Source organism: Canis lupus, chromosome 19 (genome assembly GCF_011100685.1).
Source record: "Canis lupus familiaris isolate Mischka breed German Shepherd chromosome 19, alternate assembly UU_Cfam_GSD_1.0, whole genome shotgun sequence".
NCBI classification, from domain to species: Eukaryota; Metazoa; Chordata; class Mammalia; order Carnivora; family Canidae; genus Canis; species Canis lupus.
Genome location: NC_049240.1, coordinates 4,164,227 through 4,175,798, shown reverse-complemented (window position 1 = coordinate 4,175,798; position 11,572 = coordinate 4,164,227). Strand labels below are relative to the sequence as shown.

General features: G+C 40.8%; 1 long non-coding RNA gene across 1 annotated transcript; it reads right to left on the bottom strand.

Moving 5' to 3' along the window:
• Positions 1-739: 739 nt before the first annotated feature.
• On the bottom strand, positions 740-10,821 carry LOC119864433. The gene is made up of 3 exons (XR_005373885.1): positions 9,984-10,821; positions 8,307-8,485; positions 740-2,572 (listed from the first exon to the last, which is right to left on the bottom strand). It is a non-coding gene; the product is annotated as an uncharacterized LOC119864433 (long non-coding RNA).
• Positions 10,822-11,572: the final 751 nt, after the last annotated feature.

Below are 11,572 nucleotides of genomic sequence, written 5' to 3'. Positions count from 1 at the left end.
TTTTCTACAAATATTTAATACCACTTCATTAAATTTTTTTATTTAAATTTATTTTTTATTGGTGTTCAATTTGCCAACATACAGAATAACACCCAGTGCTCATCCGGTCAAGTGCCCCCCTCAGTGCCCATCACCCAGTCACCCCCACCCCCCACCCTCCTCCCCTTCCACCACCCCTAGTTCGTTTCCCAGAGTTAGGGGTCTCTCATGTTCTGTCTCCCTTTCTGATATTTCCCACTCATTTTCTCTCCTTTCCCCTTTATTCCCTTTCACTATTTTTTATATTCCCCAAATGAATGAGACCATATAATGTTTGTCCTTCTCCAATTGACTTATTTCACTCAGCATCATACCCTTCGACATTTCTATCCATGTCGAAGCAAATGGTGGGTATTTGTCATTTCTAATGGCTGAGGAATATTCCATCACTTCATTAAATTTTTTAAAGTAAGATTAAAACTTTACTTTTAAAAAATCATTGAACTTTTATTTTTCTAAAGATTTTATTTATTTAAATTTTAAAATTTAGGGGCACCTGGGTGGCTCAGTTAAGCATCTGCCCTCGGCTGGGGTCATGATGCTCAGGCCCTGGAATCGAGTCCCACATCAGGCTCCCTGTTCAGTGGGGAGTCTGCTTCTCCCTCTCTTTCTGCCCCTCTCTTCACTCATGTTCTCTTTGTCTCTCTCTCTCTCTCAAATAAATAAAATCTTTTAAAAAAATAATTAGATTTTGCTTTAATTTATAATTTTTAGAGACACTCAAATTTCGTATATTTTTAATGTAGTTACATTTCATTTTTTAATCTTTTAGATCATAGGCACTATTTTCACAAGCTTTGTGAAAATCTTGATTATAATGGCATAATTAGTGATTTGCTGAAACAAACACCAGGGAAATAAATATACAAAAATGTATGCATTATGATTGCCTTTATTTTATATTCACAAGAGAACACACAGATGTGCAAAAATTAAATTCACTCATCTTTAAGATTTTGCCTGTTTTTAGTTATATTAAAAAACAGCTTTACACATAATTCATTTTTATCACTCTGAAGGGATATTTTTCAAGGCAGAAGGATAAAATAGGTTTTATTAAACAGTTTTTCTGCTTGATTTATAACCCATGCATATGTAGACATATGGTATGTGGGCCTCCGTTTAAATTCTTGCCCTACTCTCATGACTTAGCCTAGGAAAACTGGAGTCCTGTTGTGGTCAGGGATAGAGGGACAGACCCTGTCCATATCGGTATATCATGAGGAGTGCTTTTGGCCTGACAGGTCTAAGAGAGGGAATAGATCTATTCCTTGCTTTTGTAGCAAAATAAGCAAAATCTGCTACATGGAACTTGGTCAATCATATGTGTCAGAATTGGGGGGACATAAGCATCTCCACCCCCACAATATCCAAGGAGTTCTAATCTGGCAGCTCAGGCATGTCAGCAGGAGTCTGACCACCATGAGAGGTGGTGTTGTGGATCCATCTAGCCTCCAGCAGGACCCCAGATAAGCTATAGGGGATGGAGGCCCAGTCCAATCTCTTGAAAAAAAAAAAAATGGCAGGATACCCGGGTAGCCCAGTCGGTTAAGAGTCTGACTCTTGATTTTGGCTCAGGTCATGATCTCAGAGTCATGAGATAGAGCCCTGTGTCGGCCTCGCTCTGGATGCGGACACTGCTTAAGGTTCTCTCTCTCCCCCTCCTTCTGCCCCTCTCCCCCACTCAAGTGTTCCCTCTCTCTCTCTTTCTCTAAAAAAAGAGAAAAAATAAAAGAAAAAATGACAAAACTTAAGCATATTTTGAGTATCCCAATCCAATAAATTCATAGTAAGGAAAGATTCTACTTCTGGCAGAGGATCTTGGTGTCTAAAGCATATACTACAGCAAAAGTTTAGGCCCATACGTCCTAGGGAAGCATAGTGAGTGATTGGGAAAAGGGCTGCTTGCTTAAAGGACACATACTAGGGCACCAGAGTTCACTCTGGAAGTGTGAGAGTGACAGAAGTGTAAGGCTGATAATAAAATTAAGCCCAGACACCACCTGTGGATAAAAATAAGCTCTATTTTATTTTATTTTTAACATCTATTGACCACCTTTTTTTTTCTTTTTTTTAAGTAATCTCTACTCCCAATGTGGGGCTTGAACTCAGGACCCCAAGACCAAGGGTCACATGCTCTACACAGTGAGCCAGCCAGACACCCCCCAAATCAACTCTGGATATGTTGCCTGCCTGGGTCAGGACTGTCCCCAGAACTGGAAAGCCCATGGCTATGGCGTTGGACCTGGAAAGGCAAGGACTATGGAGCATCGATAGTTGGCTGCAGGGGAGCTATTTCTGAAAGGCTTTCCGCACCCATCACGTATGGCATTCAGATCACCCAACTCCCACAAAGCATCAAATAGATAAATTCTGGTTGCTGAGCCATGACAGGATGCTGGAGAAGTAGAAGTAGGGCAGCTGGTGGGAGAAGTAGGGCAGCCTCCCTCAGGATCAGGGCACGATGGTGTCGTGAACTAGAGGCCGTAGTGGAGATAGAAGGAGGTGGGATGAGCTGGTAAAGAAGAGAAAGCTGCCGAAAGAAAAAGATTAAAACAACTTGCCAAAGTGGACTACATGGGAAGAAAGCTGAGGCCAACAGCAGAGCACAGGGAGGACTGGCTTGGGCATTTATTTTGGGAGGACAGAAGCAGAAAACCTGGGACATCAAAAAAAAAAAAAAAAAAAAGAAAAAAAAGAAAACCTGGGACAGAGAAGATTTATTCAACTTCTACTATATCCCAGGACTGTTCAAAGGAGTTCCATGATCTTAAGTCATTTAATCCTCCCAACAACTCTATGAGACAGGCACTATTACCATCCTCATCTTACAGAAGAAGAAATTCGGCCTTGGGGAGGCTGGGGGAGGGGAAACTTGCCCCCAGTGCCCGTAACTAGTTAAGTGGAAGCGTTGGGATTCGAACTCAGGCTATTGGCTTCGCACTTTGAACTCTTCACACCAATAGTAAATCCCTGCACCTGGGGAAGCTGGTATGATGGTGGGAAAAGCTGTGAATGAATACTTAGGAGCGTTTTTGGAGGATCTAGGATGTGTCTAGACTAACAAACACAATAGCCTTTTTTCATCTTGGCCACTAGAGGGAAGAGTGGAATATCAAAAAATTAGTTATCTTCATGGATTCTCAATGGCTGATAATTGGTATTAGTTCTTTCCCTAACATTAGCACTATATAAATCTTTAATATTTTTTTTACTTATGGAGATCATTTTCAGGTAAGACTCATTAAAGCATCCATAAATATTTTTCTATTACATATACATATGTTTTATATATACATATAAAATTAGAGAGTATAAATATATATAAATATATATATACACATATATATTTATACTAAGTGAAAGAAAATAGACACAAGAGACCACATAGTATATGATTCCATTTAAATGAAATGTCCAGAGAAGGGCAAAGCCCTATAGACTAACGTAGATTAGTAGCTGCCCAGATATGGGCTCAGGGGAATGGGGGTGACAGTGAATGTACATGAGGAATCTTAGTGAGAGATGAAAATGTTCTAAATTGATATGGTGATGGTCACATATGCAAAATAGTAAAATGTCTGTACAAAAAAAATCATTGAATTGTACACCTGAAAGGAGTGATTATATGATATGTAAAATACTCCTTGAAAAACTGTTGGAAAAAAATAAATGTAATTTTTTTTATAAATTTATTTTTTATTGGTGTTCAATTTGCCAATATTTAATGAATCAAACAACAACAAAAAACCCAATGGATTCAAAAAGATTAAAAATATAGGTTTAGGGCAGCCTGGGTGGCTCAGAGCACCTGCCTTCAGCCCAGGGCCTGATCCTGGAGTCCTGGGATCAAGTCCCGCATCGGACTCCCTGCATGGGGCCTGCTTCTCTCTCTGCCTGTGTCTCTGCCTCTCTCTCTCTCTCTGTCTCTCATGAATAAATAAATAAAATCTTTAAAAAATATATAGGTTTATATACGCAGAGAAATGTCTAGAGTCACTGTTAGTAGTGATTAACTCTCAGAGATGCTATGGTAGCAGCGCCTGGGTGGCTCAGTCAGTTGAGTGTCCAGCTTGATTTCCGGTCAGTTCATAATCTCCGGGTTGTGAGATAGAGCCCCGAGCTAGTGGCGATTCTCTCCCTCTCCCTCTGCCCCTCCTCACCACTTGCTTTCTCTCTCTCTCTCTCATAAATACATAAATCTTAAAAAAAAAAAAAAAAAAAAACCACAATGCTATTGTAGGGGAAAACTGGGAACTGTTTTATATACTCTGTCTTCCTGTATGATTTGAGGGGAAATAATTAAAAATCTAAAAACTAATTTTTAAGAGGTAGGAAGTTAAGATGCATGAAATGCAATGGAGTTATAATTTCATATCTAATGACATATATAATTGTGGATCATGAACTTTACATAGTAAAATATGACTCCTTTTTATCCATTTATTTTCTAATTAAAAATGAATATATTTTCCCTTTACAGTAAAAACTGCAAAGAGCTTAATTCAAAAAGAAAATACTGGGATCCCTGGGTGGCGCAGCGGTTTAGCGTCTGCCTTTGGCCCAGGGTGCGGTCCTGGAGTCCCGGGATCAAGTCCCACATTGGGTTCCCTGTATGGAGCCTGCTTCTCCCTCTGCCTGTGTCTCTGCCTCTCTCTCTCTCTCTCTGTGTCTCTATGAATAAATAAGTAAAATCTTTTAAAAAAAGAAAGAAAATACTCAGATAGCTTTTTTTTTTAAGTTAATTTCAGCACAATGTTTATTGTATTTTATAGGTAACAGGGCATTTTTCTAGCTCAACAAAGGCCTGGGGCTTAGTTAGATCAAAGGCTTTTGAGCTTGGACCCTATGGAGTGAAGCTGAAAAGATATTCTCTTCTCATCTTTATTTGCATCTGCAAGTTGATGTGGGGATAGTAGGAAGTAACTTTTGTGAGAGTCGAGGTTGGGATGTGGAGCCTTTCTTTGAAGGTTCACATGGCAGAGAGGGCTGTGGGGAGCCACGTAGGGATCAGTTAAAGGGACTATGAGTTGAGATAGGAGAGGAGGGTCCTTGCTAGGACATTTCCTAGAGAGAGGGACAGTCTGGACTGAGGATCCAGACCTGACTCCCTGGAGGCAGATGCTCACTTGGGGTCCAGGGTGCAGTGGAGGCAGGAACTTGTCCCGACCTAGACGCTGTTGGGAGGCCTTGAAGAACACATCAGCCTGTGCTCAACTGGAAGAGCTGTGCCAGGAAGGCCACTTCTGAGAGGGACACTGGCCTGGAAGAAACACAGGCCCGGCCATGGTGACGGAGACGGGAACAGAAGCCGTGCAAACAGGGCCCGGGGCTGACAGGAATACAGCTCAGAACACAAGCCTCTCCAGGATGAGGAGCTTTGTCTGTCTTAGTGCCACGTAGTGGGCACGTCGGAGCTGAGCAGAGGAACGAGGCCATGAGGGGGCCCAGACGGGCCTCTGCCCTGCGGTGCTCCTACGGCCTCAGGCCACGACAGCTGACCTGGCAGCAGGCAGGCCCCGGAGGCCGCAGGCAAGGGCAGCGAGGTCTGGAAGCCAGTGATGCATGTGTCCTGCACGATTTACACGTAAAAGGGGGACATTTCACTAGCTCGTTTTTAGAAAGTCCAGGGGGAGGGGGCCCTGCCATCCCTCAGATTGAACTCCCCCTCCTTGCTGGCCTGTGCTCTCCTGGAGCCGGGTCCCCTACCCGAGCCAGCCACCTTGCAGCGCACTACAGACGTGTTTCTACACATAGCATGTGCCAATTTTTAAAAAAAATATTTAAATATTTATTTATTTATTTATTTATTTATTTATTTATTTGAGACTCAGAGAGTGGCAGAGACATAGAAAGACAGAGAAGCAGGCTCCTCACAGGGAGCCAGATGTGGGACTCGACCTGGGATCAGGACCTGAGCTGAAGGCAGATGCTCAACTGATGGGCTACCCAGGTGTCCTATGTGCCAAGTTTCTGAAACAGAAATGGTAAATTTGGGGGGAAAAAAAAAGAAGAAGAAGAAGAAGAAATGGCACCTTTGTGTGGTTCACAAGCACGGTTGGAATCTAGCTTAGAGTTTGAGGAGATTTTGGGGGGGTGGAGAGGAGAAAAGGTGGACAAAAATGTCAGGAAATATGCCTTAAAATAATGATAGTAAAATATGTTCTCTCTGAAGCGGATCACACTTAGAATGTAATGGTTAGGCTGTAGCTGTATGTGTTATTCATCCTGAAAAATGAAGATTTACATTCAAAAAGTCTGATAAAACGCCTTATTGTTTTGTCTCTTTTGAACCAAGAAACTCCCAAGAATGTCATAATCGTCACAATGTTTTATTGCCTTCGAAGAAAGGGAACCTTCTTCTGGTGGGAAAGTGAAGCAACATAATCCAGCTGGCGTAGCTGAGACGGAGCAGCCAATAACACACCTCACTAGTGGCAAGAAGAGTTGCCCGTAGGTGCTGCTGTTCTGGTTACACAACATCTATATTTTATATATATATATATAATATATATATATTAGTTCACGTGAAAGCATGGAAATGCTTCAGGCATGAATACAGCAGTTAACAGTGCAAAAGGACCAGAAAGGCCATGCAATGGCCGAAAATGTCCCTAGTCTGTGATTATCTGGTTATATTCCAAAATGTTAGAGCTGCACGTAGCACGGACTGTCACTCAGCAGCTGCTCTGGCCTACGCTCTGATGAACAGTGGTGGTGCCAACGGGAATGGCCTACAGACCCCCAACATCTTAGCCTCTGAATGGTCACCTCGACTTCTCCCTTCACCTGGAATGCCTGCTGACCCAAGTCCCCACTTCTTCAACTGGCCGGTGCTCCCCATCCTTGAAAACTCAGGTGAGTGATTGTCTTTGCCCGGAAGCACGGAAGCACTCTGTGACCCCAGTTCCCTTCCCACTTTCATAGGCCCCCGTAGCTACTCCAACATTACTGTCATCTCAATTTTATAGCACACTTTGCCTGTGTCTCTCTCTGCCTGGAATGTAAGCTTCGCCATCTATCCAGGCACCTAAATGTCCACTAATAAATGTTATTCCGGGTCTTGAAAAGTAGTGAATTGATTTGACTAAATAAAAGTAGTTGCTTAGAGAGCTCTATCAACAGCAAGCCTTGATGCTACAATGCTTTTCAGTGGTCATTAAAAGAGGGAAAAATTAAGAAGCACTGTCGAGTTTTCTTTCAGATTCTTCTCTCCAAAAGCACCGTTAAGAACTCACTCTTGCTTGCTCCTTAAACTCAGAAAAATCTAAAAATGAGGATAATCACCTTTCTTGCCATTTTCAGCAAGGGCTCTTGCTGTGTGGCAAAGAAAATGACCGGCAGAGATGGCTCTGGAGAACCTGGACCCTTTCCTTCTTGTCCAGGTTCAAAATGGCAGTTTTCAATCCCACCTCCCCCCCATTCCCCGACCACAAAAAAATAAGAATCTAGCCTCAAATCTGCAACATCTGTGGTTAATGAGAAAAGTCGTTCTTGAATTTCCATTTGACAGAGAAATACAGATGCTGAGCTGCAAAACCACCAGGATTTGATCACTTGGCCAATCACAGAACCTGTAACAGATCCCAGAAGGGAATCATAGAATATTTGGCCTAATAGGCGAAGCAACCTCAAAGTGGAGCTGGAAGCTTTACCATACAATTAAGGGGCAAATTTTTTACTTTTTAGTCTAATCTTTTAAATCATTTGTAAAAGATGGCATGTACTTTTCTCAGAATATTTTAGACAGGGCCATTTATTTATTTATTTTTAATAATAAATTTATTTTTTATTGGTGTTCAATTTGCCAACATACAGAATAACACCCAGTGCTCATCCCGTTAAGTGCCCCCCTCAGTGCCCATGACCCAGTCACCCCCATCCCCTGCCCTCCTCTCCTTCCACCACCCCTTCGTTTCCCAGAGTTAGAAGTCTTCCATGTTCTAGACAGGGCCTTTTATAAGCATTATGTGTCCTAAAGTCAGGTAGATCTTTCTTTATCCCTAACCCACATTTTATATTTCTGAAAATAAAGCAGGAAATTACTTCAAGAAAATCCTTGGCAGAAAATCAAATATTTTCAAACCATTCAGAGGAAAGGAATTTTTTTTTTTAAATTAAAACTTACCAAAGGGGGGAGGGAAGCTAGTAATGTCTCATTCTCAGTGTCCCAAAGGACGGAGGTGGCTATCATTCGGCTACCTATCCATCGTAATTAGACACGATTTATCGTTTGCAGCTGGGAACATGTTGAGACCCACTCTTACCTCCTATGTCCCAGTAGTCCAAAGGAGATGAAAAAGCAGCTTTTTGTCTGCATTTTCTGGCCATGGAGAACACTTTGGCTGTCACCTTCAGCTCTGCTTCCAAGTCTTTAGTGACTGGGGAAGTGCTTAGCTGGTTTCTTCTGAGTGTGGAGGATGCAGTAGAAAACCTGAAACATCCTCTAGAAAATGCCAATTATTTGTGCAGTCAGTCTGGGTATCTCTTTTCTGGAGGCAGAAAAGAATTCTATGACTTTTACTAAATCCTAAGATTTTGAGAGGTAGTGAATTTTAATTTAATTGAATTAATTCTCATTATCGTATTTCTTTGCTATGTTAAATATATTCATGCTCCTTTAAAATTAAAATTACAACTGAAGTCAGTGTAGTGAGTGGTTAACTTTGAGGAAGGATTAAAGTACTAATAGAGGGATTCCCGGGTGGCTCAGCAGTTTGGCGCCTGCCTTAGGCCCAGGGGTCCCGAAATCGAGTCCCGTGTCAGGCTCCCTGCATGGAGCCTGCTTGTGTCTCTGCCTCTCTCTCTCTGTCTCTCATGAATGAATAAATAAATAAAATCTTTAAAAAAATAATAAAGTACTAGTAGAGTTTATATTTAATAAAATTACTCATGAATCTATAATCATTTTGCCTCTTCTTTCTACCTGGTTTTACATTTCTCTATATTAATTTTCACAAAGAATGGATGTGATTTCATTGCAGGTCATTGTATCTTTTGAAGTCCATATGGACAAATATTATAAGCAAATAACAACTATAAAACTATACTTCCTTAATCATCCATCACTGACTTGGGGTGCACATGTATCTTGGCCCCATTCTGTGTGCCGTGGAGGAAGGCTAATGACACATTTTGTATCATTATGTAGATTGTAACCCAAAGACTCAGACAGTGATATCCTCTCATATTTTTTATCTACCATAAATCGAGCATTACCTTTGTGATGTTTTCCCACTAGTATCCATGAGTTTGTGTTATACCAACAACCTTTTCCTATGTGGCCCTTTCTTTGATTAATGGCATACATTTTCTTGAAGTCCTATAGTTGAGAATGTGGGTTTTGTTCTTTAAACAGAGCAAACCAGAATACAAGGGGTATTCATTCATAAGCCTGGCCTGATTTCATCCTCTATGTGCTAATTACATCTACATAAATATGTAGAAGGGAGCCAGATGCAGAGAGAAACACGTTTTCCAGTTTTAATCATGACAATCATACTAAGCTCGAATGCATTCAAAGAATAAATCAACAAATACATAGTGCAATATATGATGATAGATAATAAATATTTAATGCAAGTTTATTTTATTTCTTATGGGGATAATATTGAAAGGAAGAACAGAAGTAGATCAAAAGGAGAAAATAATTTATTTTCAAATGTACAGATGTCCTCTGAAAAGACCAAGAGACAGGGAAAGGAAATGGAGACTGAGGAAATGATTTTTTTTTTTTAATTTTATTTTATTTATGATAAGCACACAGTGAGAGAGAGAGAGGCAGAGACACAGGCAGAGGGAGAAGCAGGCTCCATGCACCGGGAGCCCGATGTGGGATTCGATCCCAGGTCTCCAGGATCGCGCCCTGGGCCAAAGGCAGGCGCCAAACCGCTGCGCCACCCAGGGATCCCTGATTTTTTTTTTTAATAAGGAAACAAAAGTACCTGGTAGAATCATGGACTGTGAATCAGCACAGAAATGGTAGATAATGAAAGGCCATGAGGACAGAGCCTTCTGGGAGAAAATGCTGAAGCCTGTAGTCAACACCTTTAACTTTATTTAGAAGACTGTTGTGGAATTTTTAAGGCCTAAAAGACAATAGATGTGACACATTTAAGGGAAGGATTTTAAGATCAGTAAGAAAATAAACCTAGAATCAATTAAATTGATAAATAAAGAAGGGTCATACCGTGTTTATGGAAGAAGAGCTGTGAGAAGTTCAGAGGAAGAAACAGTATTATTTACTTATTAACTGGAAGGTCAGAAAATGGTCAAAATTCCTCAGAGGTTTAGTCCACAATGCACATTACTTTTGAGTAGGACTCACGGACACTGTAATACTACACGGTCCTTGGCTCAGACGCCACATCTGCTGTAAGACAGGATATGCCTAGAAGTTTTCAGTCTCCGGGCAGCCATTTAGCTTCAGAACAGGCCCCTGTGACATTAAGGAGTCTTTCTCCCAACCATTCTCATAGGTACACTGATGTCAACTTTTTTAGATTCAGAGGAAACCTAGAGGACATTCTAGTTCAATCTTCTCATTTAACAGGTTAGGAAACCAAGGTCCAGGAAGGATGTAAGATTTATTCAAGGCCACACAGTTTGATGCTCAAGGATCATAAAACATAGGCTTCCAAGCTCATGATAGTGCTCTATGCCCCAAGTATTCTTTTTCCTTTCTTCCTTTTCTAAAAAAAATTGATTTATTTGAGAGACAGAGAGATAGAGAGAGAGCTCATGCCTGTGCAAGCAGAGGGTAGGGCAGAGGGAGAGAGAGAATCTCAGGCCAACTCCCTGCTGAGCAGCAAGCTCAGCACAGGGCTGAACCCCAAGACCCTGAGATCATGACCTGAGCCAAAATCTAGAGTGAGTTGCTTAACCGACTGAGCCACCCAAGTGCCTCTATGTTCTTTTTTTCTGTTGCAGAAGGTCCAGTTAGCTAATATTCTTCTAGCTTTGGAAAAGAAGGATAAAGTGCAGTGTTAAACACAAAGCAGTGAGGTTTTCTTACTTTTATCCAGCATTTTGATTTCAAAATATTTCAAACATATAAAAAAAGGACGGCGAAAAGTATGATGAATACACACATCTACCCACTAACTTGCTTTGAAGTATAACATTTTGCCATTTTTGCTTTCCATCTTTTTAAAGACATCAAGCAATAAAAATATAAAATTCTCCTATATGTCTTTTTCCTATTTCACTCTTCTCCCTCCCACCTCAGAGCTAACCATTATTCTAAAATTACATGCATCATGTGTATGCATAAATTCATACTTTTATACATAGGTATCTATAATTAACAATGTTTTTCTTATTTTTAAGTATATGGTATCATATGCTACGTACCACTTGCATTTTCCACTCAACGTATTTTTGAGATTTATCCATATTGATACAAGTAATTCTATTTTCTTCATTTTCACTGTTATATACTGTTCCCATTCCTTTTTTTTTTTTTTTTTTGGATTTTATTTATTTATTCATGACACACGAGAGGTAGAGACACAGGCAGAGGGAGAAGCAGGCT